Below are 15,046 nucleotides of genomic sequence, written 5' to 3'. Positions count from 1 at the left end.
TACATGTTTTTTTTAGTGCATTACCCTAAAGGAAACTAAAAAAATTTATTTTAAGTTAATGATTCAAGTCCCTTTTAAACTCTTAATAAATTTTAAGGAATGATTTGGTTAGAAAGACAGGGCGTAGGGTTTCATTAAATAATGAATAAGATCGGTTACCAAATACTAAAAACTCAAGTCTTTAATAAGTAATGAATATTGTCACGTTACGAAAACATTAATTATTTCTCATCATCATCGATGGAGAAATCTTTAATTACTCACCATCGTACAAGTTGGTTGAAAAAGTCTTTGTACTCTTCAATGATATATAGTATTACTTTCTTTAAGTCTTCGATCTTTTTCTTTTTGACAAGCATTGTTCTTTGTGTATATGCTTCTTGATTAGGTAACATTTATTGAGGTTAAAGGTAAATATTCTCAAAACCACCAGATCTTACATACTCACTAGACTTGATAACACTGTTGTGTTCATGAGAGTACTTAAGAAAACAATATTTTGAAATACTAAATTGCTCTCTTGCATTCCTTAGAAGGAACCTGGTTTCAAATGAAATTTATGTTTACTTATACTTAGAAGACCACCAAGTATAAAGCCCAAGTCTCTGACTTAAAGTACCTTAACCTAACGAGTTAAAATTGGGTACCTATTGACATCCAAGTGTGTGTGGAGCCCCGTAGTAGGCAAAAAAGTAATAATAATAATAACAAAATGTGAAATCAGTTACCTAAGAATCACCTGTTAAAATATAGAAAACTCAAGCTGTTAGCAAATTATTATTATTATTTATAAAACAACACTGTAATTTGTTGATTTGGTTACCTATCTACATTTTTTTTAAAACATTAAACAACAAAATCGCGTTTTAGCGATAATTAATTTGCGAACAACTGATCAGCCGTTGTCAGCAAATAGACGCAGCAGACTTACAGTGATGCGGTCATAAATATATAAAACTAGCAGTTACCCACGGCTTCACACACAATTTCCCACTGAGAAGTAGGGACATTGTGGTCATATTCCTTTTAAAACACATTCTAAACATTCCTGAGATAAGTGATAATCACTGAAAGATTCTCCTAATACATTTAAGTTTAAAGAGCAGTGTTTTGAGGCTGTGAATTCGGGGGAGTGACAGTTTTTATAAGTACCTGTGAAACAACTCAAATTTCTCCAGTATTCCATGATTTTTTATGGAATTAGCTACAACGCTTTCAGAAACAATTGAACTATTTTAGGCCACTATAAAAGAATCCCAAAGTCGAAGTTCTTGATTTTTCAGCTCACGCACCTATGATGTAAATAAATTGTAGGAGATCTATGTAGTTTTGAAATGGAAGTAGGCATATCTTGGGTACATATTATTACAGTGTTCATGATTAATAACTTCAAAAGCGAAATGGCAAATGGATCTTATTTTAGGTTATGCGTTTGTGCACTTCTGATTCGCATGAATTACATTTCGAACACCATGGTTGTGTTTGTATTGTTGCCCTGCATATAATTATGACCCTTGTAAATTACTTACAGTCTGAGGTAGTCTAGTGCCATAGTTGAGTTTGCCTTATATCACCTATAAAGAAAGTATATATACATGCATTGATCTGAGAAGTCTACTTCGGTCATAAAGCAGATACTTTCAGCCATTGTAATTCACTTTTGGTCTAAGGCCTAAGGAATTTCAGGTGTTATAGTTTAGTTTGCATTGTTACCTTAATTAATTAAGAAAATATATATGTACACAGTTCTAAAAAGCCTACTTTTGTCAAAATAAAACTAAGATGGATTTTATAACACTGTTAAAATTTGTAGTCAAAGGTGGGCAGTAACTTCGTCTTTGATAATTATCTGCATTTCACTATAGACCAAGTATTGCGTAATACATGCATGCTAAAATGTACGGTTAAAAGCATATTTTTACAACTTCCAATTTTATTATCTGGATAAAGTGTCAAACTAATAAGAAGTGTTACTTTCAAGCTTACTTTATGGTTTAAACACTAAATGGACACAAATTTAATACTGGAATTAAATTAATTAAACATTTGATAGTTTTGTCATAATACAATGTTGAAAACATGAATAAGGTAAATTGCAAAACTGTCATGCCTAATGCAGGTTAGAATTGAACAAGTTTAGATTTGAACTCGAGAGATGACATTGTTGTTCTTATTGGAGGGACTTGATGACACACTGCAGAATAATTTTGCTATTTACTCATCAGAAGAAAAAAATTTAATTAAACTAAAAAAAAGTGCTTATTACAACAGTGTCTATGAGACATGACGGATTGAACGGACTCATTACATATAGAGAGAGATTCGGTTAGTGAAAAACTACATTAGAGAATTCTCAGCAAAACTAAGATCTATAATTGTGTTTGATTTAGATATTATGAACAGCTTTCATTTCACAAAACAGAAAATGGGTGTCCATATAAATGACAGAAGAAAAATGAAGCTTACCCACTTAATTACTAAAGCAACACAAAAGATTTGTATCACTGATGAAAAGTAAGAGAGCTCTGTAATAACTGAAGGCTGCACTCTAAACAAAATAAATGTATGTGCTAAACTCATGTCCACAGCTATAGAAGAGTAAACAGTTGGATGTCAGTGGGATTTGCCTATAAATAGCATCTCCTCAGATTTTGATGATGCTCGCCACATGACTGCTGGTGTGGCTGTGGCTTCAGAAGAACCTTTGGGAAGTCAACCATTTTCCAGTGCCTGACGTCATTTAGCTCTGCTAAAAAATGAATTCGATGCATCAATTTACAGTTTTATAACTGAAAAAAAATATTTTTAAAAACCAACCACCGATGATTATAACATTACTTTTTTGCATTTAACCGAGGACTTCAAACGGGGAGGACTGAAACACTTAATGTGCTCACCAGTAGGGTGTGTCTGAGATGGAGTGGATTTAGAGATTTTCATCACCAACTCAATGATTTAGCAACAAAATACTGTGAAGCCAAAGTCACAATCATCTCACATTTTCAAGCGATTGAGAAATGGCTTACACAAAAAGCGTATTCAAAGACTACAAGATCTGATCGATAAAAAAGTATACAAATTTTCCAGAATGAGGAAGGTCGATTTAATAGACTTCCTTGGAGCGCCTTAAGAAGTCAAAGTCCTGGATTATTTATTAATATCTTAAAAGCGAGACATGTCGGTTGTCAGGCAATCCACCATGTGGGTACGAGAGGAGCCCACATCACATATGCATGGCAATGTACAACAGGCTGCCACATTCCTGCAGGTTAATATATTTAAAATTGAAATAAAAGCTAATTTTTTAATTAAATGTGCCTACTCGATTGACGAATTATGATTCTTATTGTATTTATTATTTCACAACTAGCATGGTATGTAAGTTTGGTCATTAGGAATAATATACATGTTTGTTGCATTATATTATGTTTTATGTATAATGCTGACGTGTTCAAAGTTCTGTATATAATTGAACGAATAAAAATTTAATTGAATTGAGTACAAAATGATAAGATCTGAGTTTTATGATTAAATTTTGAAAATTATATTGTAAATAACTTTTATTTTCGCTCTACCACATTAGGTAGAGGTGTTGTCCTCTCTAAATATCAGCTCAAATGTATCAATACCCTCAATAGAAAAATGTTTGATGGATAAAACATTAGAAGGCTGCTTTACTGAATTAAAATCTGAAGAAAAGAATTATTTTACTTGGTGGCATTAATTTATCGTTTACAAAATAAATACAAATATAAAAATACTTTTAGTAAAAATGTTTCAAATATTGGAAATACTGGGAAAAGCTTCAAAAATATTGGTTATAATAGGTGATGTAAACATTAATGTATTAGAAAACTCCAACAATATAAAATTATATATCAAAAGCATATTGTATGAGATAATCAATTAATCAAGTTTCCTACCCGTATAACCCAGAGAACTAGTTTAGCTCTGAACAATGTTATTACTAATTTAAGCCCAATTAATATAGGTAGCAGGTATAAATGCACAAATATCTGATCATGATGGATTGTTAATTAACTTGTGCCTAACAGTTAAAGTACAGTCAATAAGCAGCTAAATAATTTAAGAATTTAACTAAATTCTAGGTAATAACTAAAGAATTTAGATATGTTTAATAATTAATTAAGAAAGGAAACATGGCTGGATATTTACAATACAAAAGTTGAAAAGAAGTATGATGTTTTACACAGTAAGTTTTTTCCCTTAAGTTAAAATAAAAGAGAGAAACCGTAATGCTAAAGGGATTTAAAATAAACTGAAATACCAGAAAACGTAATTATAAATTTAATTGAATAGTGTGGAGAAAATAAAGATAAATGATTATAAAATCTTAGAATTTTAAAAAAAACCTTTAACAAAAATGGAATATATGCAAAAAAGAATATTTTGAAATGGTAATAAAGAGGTCTAATAGCATGTGTAATTCTACTTGGAATATTAATTCAGAAATATCTAATAAATATAAACATAAACTTCAATTTGAGCTGAACATTAGTGGTGAAATATTGACAGATCCAAATACCATAACTGAACTATTAATATCCTTTATATAGACACAGTTGAAAACCAAATTATTCCTAACTTAAATGATCCTTGTAATATTTCCGATACTACAATATCACAGCACAAATTTCAGTTGGAGACCATATAGTGACAAAGAACTAAAAAGAATGATTATGTCTTAAAACAAGTTGTCATCTGGATATGAATAAAATAAAAACGCTTGTGATGAATGAATTTAACTAAACCAATAAAACATTTAAGAAACTGATCTTTTGTATTAAGTATATTACCAGACAAATTAAGAATTACAAAAACTATTCTAATACACACAAAAGAAAGCAGCCAGAATGATGTAAGCAATTATCAACCATGGGCGTTATTATTCAATATATGAAAAAGCCATTTACAACCAATACATTTTGTAATACGTGAAAATCAACATGGATCTCACCCAAAGAAATTATTCATAAGTGCCGTGTCTCTTTTTACTGAATCCATCAAAGAACGCTATTGGCAATAAAGAAAATGCAGTTGGAATATAATTTAGATTTAGCATGTGGTTTTGACAGTCTCAACCATACTAAACTCTTATAACAACTGTCTAATTTGAGAATACAAAAAAGAGCGATAAATTGTTTAAATCCTACCTATCAAACAGTGGACAGTTTGTTCAAATGTCATTCTTAGTTTATAATGAGCTGTTAAGCAGTATCTCTCATTGTATACTGTGGGGAGTGAGTTTCCTCAGGGATCTGTCCTGGGGCCACACATTTTATTTGCTATGTCACAGGTTTATCACAAGTAGTTGAACATTAAGGCAACAGTCTTAGTATATATGCTGACAATGTTAACCTATTGATACATGATTCTTTAAAGAGCAAATTTTAGATAAGGCATCATGAAATTTAAACAACATAAATACGTTTTTGTGTAAACATTAGTTACTTTTAAATCCCAACTAAACAAATTTAATTTTTTTGACGTGACAACGTCTTAAATTAGGTTGCGGCTCGGAGTCACTCATGAAAAAGTGTAACGCCCGGTAACGTTACGATGCCCGTCCAGTGGGTCCGCCGCACGGGATAAAGCAGATAACTGTGGGTCCGCCGCACGGGATAAAGCAGATAACTATGTTTATTCGTGAAAATGTGGAGTGCTTAGATTCGTCATTTACAACAACTACAACAATAAAGGTAAATAATTGTACACTGATATTTCATTATCGTAAACTATGATTGATTGATTAATTGTTAGATTGACACAAAAGTTGAGAAACTGAGTTTATAGGTTATGTCATACTATTGACAAATGTTGATAGTGTTAAGTAAATTATTAGTTTAAATCACTCTGCAATCAATCGTAATTCAGTCGATTGAGAAGAAACAGCGCGTATTGCTAGTCAAACATTTAAAATAACAAATTATAACCTCTAACCTGTCATAACAGTGCGAGCAAACAAACGAACTAAACCGACCAATCACCACGCGCGAAGTTAGAATTTAACTGTGTTTAGCAAGAATTTCAAATTCCAATTTTAGTAAATGTTTTATTCAACTTTACCATTTACAATAACAAATTTTAATTAATTTCAAATTATGTACAATGTTTTAGTAAACAAAATATATTTCTATAGTTAAAATTTGTGCAATTCTTATTTTCATTCAACTCCTTGTTCCTATTGTGCAATTTAATAATATTCATATCAATAAATATTCTACAGAGAAAAAGACGTTGTCACGTAAAATCTTCGCCCTTAAAACCGACTTTACAGGCAACCATAATTTTTTTTTCTCAAAAATAAACAAGACAGAAATACAAATATTTTTATTCATTATTCTGTGATAAATCAAACCGACCATCAGAAGTTTTTAGATTGATTATTGATGATAATTGTTCTTGGGGCAAACATGTTGACCGTGTAATACAAAAAATTACCTCAGGACAGTAGCTACCTTGGGTGGCACCCGGTGCGGAAGTTGGTGGCGTCACTCCATTGAAAGTAAAAAGCAATAAATTTTATATGATAAAGGTCATGGATATAATTTATTTTTTTCTTTTTATTATCTATCGCTATAGAATAATACACGTTTAACAATTAACGCTAACCAAACACAACGCACTTCATGAAACAAATGAGAAATGTTGCAACTGAAACGTCAAAGACTGTGAGTATGGGACGGGGAATCCCCTATGACAGCGTCAGGCTCTTTTGCGGGAATCCCCAAATTATACATAGAGCTGAGCTAGTGCTAGTGGAAGAATCCCCGAAAAAGAAATTTTTGTGCTAGCGATTTATTTTTTGTTTGTTTGTACATTGTTCTTAAAGTTGAGAGACCGGATGGATGTCACCCCAAAAAAAAGGTGACACTGGGTGCGGCCCGCCCCCACCGCCCCCCCTTTGCTACGCCACTGCCTCAGGAATTCTTTGCTCTCTACTGATTAATGCAAATTTTTTCAAGAGAAACTTTACTCTCAATATATTTTGCCTTCATACATTCTGGTATATCTTTGAGAATTAGCATATATGGAGCAACACGAAGAAACAATTTGGACAGAAAATTAATTTTGCAAAAACGAGCTTTAAAAATTATATTGAGTTTGATTATTCTGCATGTCAGGTGCCATTTTAAGGAACAAAGATTAAATACTGCTAATACACTTTATATACATGAAACAATTTTTGCAGTCAATCATTCATATCAGAATTTGACACTTCTGGGAAACTTTCACAATGATTGTATCCAAAACGGGGAGAATATTATAATTACTCATCACAATTTTAAATCTTTTAAGAAGAAACTTACCTATCAGGGGAACAGACTTTTTAATAAATTGCCAAAATGTATACACAATCATAAAAAGAGAATTAAAACCCCTTTTAAGATAAATTTTAAACAAATACTTAACTGAACATCCATTGTAAACTATTGATGAGTTTTTTTAGTATGGGATGATGAAAAACAAGTATTTAGATTTTTAAAAGTGAGTTAAAAATTATATAACAGTTTTAATTGAGGACTTACCTTCTAAGATACACATGTTACGTTACCTATTATATATCTTTGTATGTTCTATAGTTTTTAAAAACTGACATTTAACAATAGAACTTGACACCATTCTTGTACATAATGCACTTTGATGAATATTTTTTTTTCATTTCAAAGCATAGAACAGTTGATTGCATTAGACAAAACTCTTACAGTTAATTAATAACATGAGATTACACCAATGCATTTCTTGTGGGAATTTTCACAACTTTAGAGGCAAGTGAGGCGTACGTATGAGTTCAAAAATCTGTCATTAGTAAGCCTCTAGGTCATAGGTAAACCTATGTTTCAAATTCCATGTCTATCGTTCATTGTTTCTTGTATTGATATCTTTAGTCAAATTCTGCCCAATTTAGGTATTGATGACAGCGTGTTGTTGTGTAACATCCCACATTTTACCTATAAATGGTTTTGTTGGGAGCTTGCACAATCAAAATATAAACGCTTGCCTTCACATGCAGGTGACCATTTTATCAACAAGTTGCCTGCTTTCATGAAAAATGTACCAACGCCCAAGGTTTTAGAGACTCATTTCAAAACTGTTTTTAGCGTCAAAGGTACTCTATATTATCGGCGAGTTTTTGGCATATAATCGGGAGATCACCTGTCTGGAATTGACACTGTCATTTATAGTGGAGAAAATTGGTGAAAGTATGATGTATGAATGGAAAAATGAATTTGTGAATACGGCATTGTGGAATGAATGTCGAAATTTTAATATCCATTATTACCTTTGCAATACGATGTATATTGTTAACAGAAATACAATGTTTTAGTTTAACCAGTGAGACTGTCAGGACATTTCTGTTCATAAACAGAAATGAAACGTGAGCAATATATTATTTTTAAAAACTACGGCAATTGTTTCATCTATCTATGTTTTTTCACAAACAGGGTACGTCAATTGCACATTTTAGCGTTAGGAATTGTAGCGTTCTGCCAATCAGCTGTCGTCCGCAAATAGACTTATTTGAAAATTGTAATGAATTCAAGATTCAGCCTCGCCTCGCTATTAGGTGTGATATTTTTAAATCGTGACTTTTCAAGCATATTCTAAACACTTCTGTTGTTTTTATTCATTATCATATATAATAAAATACTTTTAAAATATTTGTATCGGAATCTAGATTGCCGCGGTATCGAGACTCCTCGATACCGCTAACTATCGAATATCGGAATCAACTCATTCCTAGAATTAATTCCAAATGCTTTTATTAATTAGATTTTTACTTTTCTCCTTTACATAGTATTAATGCTTATTTTTATGGTAAAAATTTAATTTTTAAATTTTAGTATGTATTCCAAGTTTTGGAACTCCCACCTCATGAGGAAGAGGTTTTGGAAAATGTTTCATGCGTATTTAATGTTTGTGCTCGGTATCCTTATGAAGATGCCTTATGATTTCTCTGTCCACCCAAATTCGCTGAATTAGTACAAGTCCCATCACCTCACATGCAAACATATTTGCCTCAAAACAGATGATCCCTCGTGATAAATGTTCACACTATGTTTGACCTATGTATTTTCCCTCAAGCATAGAAAGTGTTAAACACTGTTCAACCATTTAAGAAGAGTGATTAATCCGACCTGTCTAGTTATATTAACCTTCAAAAATACTTTATTACTCGCATTAAAGGAGCGAATGCGAAGTTTCAGTGAGCTGAACTAAATTCATCCGAATGTTGCACAATCGTACTTAATAAGTCAGGATTAAAATTTTACAAGAGCATGCCAGTGTTGTTAGTTTTCAATTAATTACACCAACAACCATCAAAAAAGAAATAACCGTGCCTCTATAGTTACACTATCAAATAAACTTTGAAATGATAGTGAGGATTTCTTTATGTGGTAATTTACATTTATTGCAGTGCGTTTTTTAAATTTCCGAGAAATGCTTTAAGGCTATCGCTTTTATCAGCTTTACCTTCGCGGATTTCACGCCTTTGACTTTGCACCTCCACCTTATTTCTTACAAAAAGAATTGTTTAATTAACGAATTGAAAATGTACATTGAACTGTGATAAACATTTGCAGAGGATTCTATGACAGTTTTGAAGCTGTCAAGGTTAGTTTTCAAGTGAAGCATGTGGCTTTAATCAAACAACTATCATAAAAAGGAAAGACACTCAGATAAAAAAGTGAGGAGACAGAAGAAATGGAGTGTACCACAGTTCAAAAGCCTGTCCCGACCTACCATCTGGCCTCCATCCATCATGTGGGACACTGGATCTCTGTTCGTCCGTCACTGTCATCAAGTGCTAATACTAACAACTTGTAGCATAGATTCAGAAACAGTCAACTGTAAAAAGGACACCATAAGACTATTTTTAGACACAGTGGGCACGATCCGAATCTACACCCTCAAATTTTCCTTTATGTAACATTTCACACGAAATGCAATAAAGTAATACTATGTAATAATTAGCTAAGCGTGTTTGTAAGATATTAAAGTTTTGTGAATTTGTAAGACCTTACATGGTTTGTGACATCGCTGGCAACGCAAACGAGAAAATGGTTGGGCCTAATAACAGATGAAGCAGAAATTTATAGGAATACCGATATTACTTCAATACTGATGATACCTTCAAGTGAAAACGACAAAATGAAATGAAACAGAAGAAAGACTCAAGTTGTTAAAATAGTCTACTACAAAAAAGGTAAAGTATGAAACAAATTTGGTTGCATCGCATTTAATTTAATTAGCTAACTGAGTATCTTTATGACCTTCTCTTGAACTTATGAACGTATCCTAAATATACGCTGTAGATTAAAATTATAAAAAAGCAAATAAAACCCTTTCTCACTTTGCTCACTTCTCGGTAGGTAAAATTAGTTTTACCTACCACAATCCCTCTTTGCTCTTTGTTACCCTTCTTTTGTTCTTTATGTTATTTAATTATCTTGTACGGAATATCTGATCCTGACCCTGTAAAGATCATCGAGTGGTCACCTTATTTCAACTAGAATTTCTTATGAAGTCTATTGTAAAACTTGTTTGTTTACCACTCGTTCGTTTTAAGTTAATTAACCTACGTATACTGCATGTTTTTTAACGTAGCTTTATTTTTATTTAAAATAAATTAAATATAAAAAATTAAATAAGCTTTTTCTCTGATTGGATGTAAATTATTTGCCCGGATGCTGCATACTTGGCAGACTGATACACAAATAACAATAAAGACTATTTTATCGATATTAGCCTACAACATTAAGTTGTGCATCAACTACAAAACACAAGCATCTCCCCCTCCCCTCTCACCCATCATGGAGAGGGCAGTAGACAGACAGACAGACGGCAGTGTGTAGTGTCAGTGTCACGGCCAACACGCGTGCAGTCGGATTCACAGGAGACCGCGGTAACGGTAGGTAAGTGGGTTACTTTTGTGGAAACCAGTCAAGAGAAAGTATTGGTTTCATTTGGTCTTCTAGTTGAATAGACTACGTCTTGTAAAAGGAATATTCATCTCAGTAAATAATGTTACGAATAGTGGGAACTTTTGAAGTTGGTTTTACAGTAAACACGAAACACTGACCTGTCAACGCTTGCGTTTTTCTGTTCTTTCAAATTCGCTCAAATATGCATTTTTAAAAAGTTAGTATTACTATTATAGGCTAATCTTTAATAATTTATTCAAGATTGTGAATTTATTCATTCATAATTTCAAATGGGTATAAGAACCATTTCAGAGCATTTCAATTTTCTTTAGTGATAACATTGAGAGGATCGAACTTCTCCCTCTCAAATTATTCAAATGGTGCACACATCTTCACTGAGGGTGAAGATAGACATGTTGAATGTCTATAAATAATTTAAACTTACTGAATGTTTCTCTGACTTTCGATTTAAGGCGGTTTCAATATTTATCCGATTGTTCCAAGCGTTTTGGAGAATTGAATGACCAGGAAAAATATCATTATCAGTAAATGTTGTCAAAGATATATTGGAATGAAAATTCAAAGAATGAGAAATTACTGTAGAATATGACTAAAATCACATGATATCGTTCGCCAACAGTTTTGAACATATTAATATTAAGTTTAACACCATAGATCTTTATGGTTAATAAATAAAAACTAGAGGTTTAAAACGTAAAAAAGTAAAACAGGACAGGAAACTAATCCTAGATACAAGTTTTCATATTATTGTCGTCTAGACGTCTAAATATCATACAATTACCGTGTTAAAATAAACACAGCAATTGTCATGATAGCTCAATGGTAATTCGACTCGTTAACTAGTACCGTATTGTTCCACAAATTTTCTCTTCTTTCTCTTTTAATATAGCGTTTGATTTCAATGAGGTAAGAAATTATCTTTAATACCGTAATAGTATTTTAAATGTTTCCAGGATAGGTAAGTAAGTACCCTATTGAATACTAGACCATATTATAAATGTGTAATGGCTTTACAAATTATACACCGTATTCCGCAGATATAACTGTACGTTTATTAATTAAATATTACGGCTTCATCTAGGTAAGAAATGTTTAACGGAAATGTGGTGCAAAATATTCAGAATGAAGCAAATTATCTTGGTCAAAGTGAAAGTGAGAGAATAATTTATAAACCCTTTTTTGTTTTCGTCTCCGATTTAAAACAACGAGGTATCACTTTTTATACGTTTTGAGCCAGAACTATTTAGATTCTATGATGGCCTTGAAAATAACCTGTTCTCGCGCTCCACTCAAGCCACATGTTACCCGAGATGATATGTATAACAAATTCACTCTGGATGTTTCAAATATGTTGATTAACATACGGATAAATAACGTATCCAAGATATAACACGAAGGGGGTTTACCCATATTCCCATACTTCTTGACCGGAATAGAAAAGAACCGCCATTGAAAAATATAAACCAATCATCAATTCATAATTAATTAGGTTTAATAAGAAAACATCCTTGTGCAACAATTATTATCTTATAAAAATTCTAAAAACCAGGATGAGGTGGATGGTGAGACCCCTCTCAAAAACATTAAACTTGAAATTGTGGATGAAGCTTAATTTCTATTTGAGGAACACTGAGTTCGATGATGGATGCTATTTTATGGGATTTTACTGAGCATTAGTGAATATTATTACATTGGTTTTATGGTTAACCACGATGGCAACAAGAAAATACCACAGTTCATAAATTTGTAAATAATCTGAGTACATACAGTATATTTTTCTTACATGTAGATTTTTCATACAGTAAGAAGAAAAAAACAATAGAGTGAAAGTTAATGTTAAAAGTTGGAGACAATATCTAATTTCAGCGCTTTCTTACATTGTAGTACCCTCCCTACCTGACCAGAACATTTATTATATATTGCTGTGAAGCCTAACTTAATGAACAAAAATGCGAATGTTTCAAGTGGCAAGATATCTCGATAAAGATCATCTGCAGATTTTTAATTTGGCATGAAACTTTATTTCTATCTAGACAGCATGAGTTCTATGATGGTGCATGTCCAACCATAGAACTAGGCTGAGCGTTATTGAAGCACTTCGTAGGCTGACACAACTGTTTGACAGGGGAAAATAAAAGTTCATTTGCTGTTTGATCTAACTGACTGCGTGACGTCTCAAAAATGACATGAACTAAAGGTTTGAAATTTTGCATGATACCTTATCAGGGCCGTACTCAGCTTTGACGGACCCCGTCATGTCCGGTCACCTCGTAGACGTGTAGCGGAGCCCGGCCCGGGCCACCTGACAATCCAGGCCCCGGTAAAATTGACCGAAAAAACCGGTCTGAGCATGGGACTACCTTAGTGAAGCTTATTAGGCGGTATGTGGTGTGGCGTATTTCTACCTTGTACTAAAAGGCTTAGTTCATTGAGCCTTCAGTGAGCAGATCCGCTATTACAGATAATGATATCTTAATCCATTTTGCCCCTGTCATAAAACTGAAAAAGGCGCTCTTCTCATTCAATATAGAATGGCGGGAATCGACAACAGCTATATCAATTAAGGCAGAGATTAAATTATAAAGATTAACGGGAAGATATATTTCAGTCATCAACAACACAACATGGCATTGGTAGAGGTTGTGACAAATAGGGTGTCTTTTGGGTGGCTCTCTTTCTATCTTCGCACTACAATGAAAACTCAAAACCAAGAGCGTACCGAGAATATGATTTTGAGGGAGAAGTAAGGGGTGGTTTATAATAATTTAAATATTTGTACCTCAATTTGACACATACAATTCTCATTATTTACTACGCTGTAGATTCTCATTCATTTAAACATTTTAATATGATATGTATTTATTGCGTTTTGGCGATTCTTTACCATCTCAGAGGAACGATGGAAATCTTAGCGATGGAAATTTAAATATTTGTACCTCAAATTGACACATACAATTCTCATTATTTACTACGCTGTAGATTCTCATTCATTTAAACATTTTAATGTTGTATTTATTTACTACGCTGTAAATTCATTTTTTTAATATGATGTGTATTTATTGCGTTGGCGATTCTTTACCATCTCAGAGGAACGATGGAAATCTTAGCGATGGAAATTTAAATATTTGTACCTCAAATTGACACATACAATTTCTCATTATTTACTACGCTGTAGATTCTCATTCATTTAAACATTTTAATATGATATGTATTTATTGCGTTGGCGATTCTTTACCATCTCAGAGGAACGATGGAAATCTTAGCGATGGAAATTTAAATATTTGTACCTCAAATTGACACATACAATTCTCATTATTTACTACGTTGTAGATTCTCATTCATTTGAACATTTTAATATGATATGTATTTATTGCGTTGGCGATTCTTTACCATCTCAGAGGAACGATGGAAATCTTAGCGATGGAAATTTAAATATTTGTACCTCAAATTGACACATACAATTCTCATTATTTACTACGTTGTAGATTCTCATTCATATTATCATTTTAATGTTGTATTTATTTACTACGCTGTAGATTCTCATTCATTTAAACATTTTAATATGAAATAATGTATTTATTGCGTTGGCGATTCTTTACCATCTCAGAGGAACGATGGAAATCTTACCGATGGAAATTTAAATATTTGTACCTCAAATTGACACATACAATTCTCATTATTTACTACGCTATAGATTTTCATTCATTTAAACATTTTAATGTTGTATTTATTTACTACGCTGTCGATTCTTTACCTTCTTAGAGAAACAATGAAAAGTTTAATTCAGACATAGAACAGTTTGATATCGTTTTGGAGGTTTCGATAAGACGAGAAACACTACATTTAAAATACAATTTACATATATTTAGTGACCATTTAAACATTTAAATAAAGCATTGATTTGTTGCGTTAGAGATTCTTCACCTTCTCAGAGGAACGATGGAAATCTTAATGCAGATATAAGTCGGTTCATATAATTTTCTAGATTTCAACAAGATGACAAGTACTATTTGTGTAATATAATTTACGCATATTTAGTGATAATTAAACATTTTAATATGGTATACAAATTGTGT

The 15,046-nt window shown here is 32.3% G+C and overlaps 1 protein-coding gene across 5 annotated transcripts in view; it reads left to right on the top strand.

Moving 5' to 3' along the window:
• Positions 1-10,658: 10,658 nt before the first annotated feature.
• LOC124365072 (proton-coupled amino acid transporter 3-like) overlaps positions 10,659-15,046 on the top strand; it is a 29,929-nt gene continuing 25,541 nt past the window's right edge. For 2 of the 5 annotated variants that reach the window (XM_046820996.1, XM_046820999.1), the window contains exon 1: positions 10,671-10,940. The gene's annotated coding sequence lies outside the window, so the exon portion shown is untranslated. Of the gene's footprint in view, positions 10,941-15,046 lie in introns of all 5 variants that reach the window. The other 3 variants (XM_046821002.1, XM_046820997.1, XM_046820998.1) reach the window with 3 other exon arrangements.

Source organism: Homalodisca vitripennis, chromosome 6 (assembly GCF_021130785.1).
Source record: "Homalodisca vitripennis isolate AUS2020 chromosome 6, UT_GWSS_2.1, whole genome shotgun sequence".
Classification (NCBI taxonomy): domain Eukaryota; kingdom Metazoa; phylum Arthropoda; class Insecta; order Hemiptera; family Cicadellidae; genus Homalodisca; species Homalodisca vitripennis.
The sequence above is the reverse complement of the archived record's forward strand: the minus strand, read 5'-3'. Positions and strand labels throughout refer to the sequence as shown.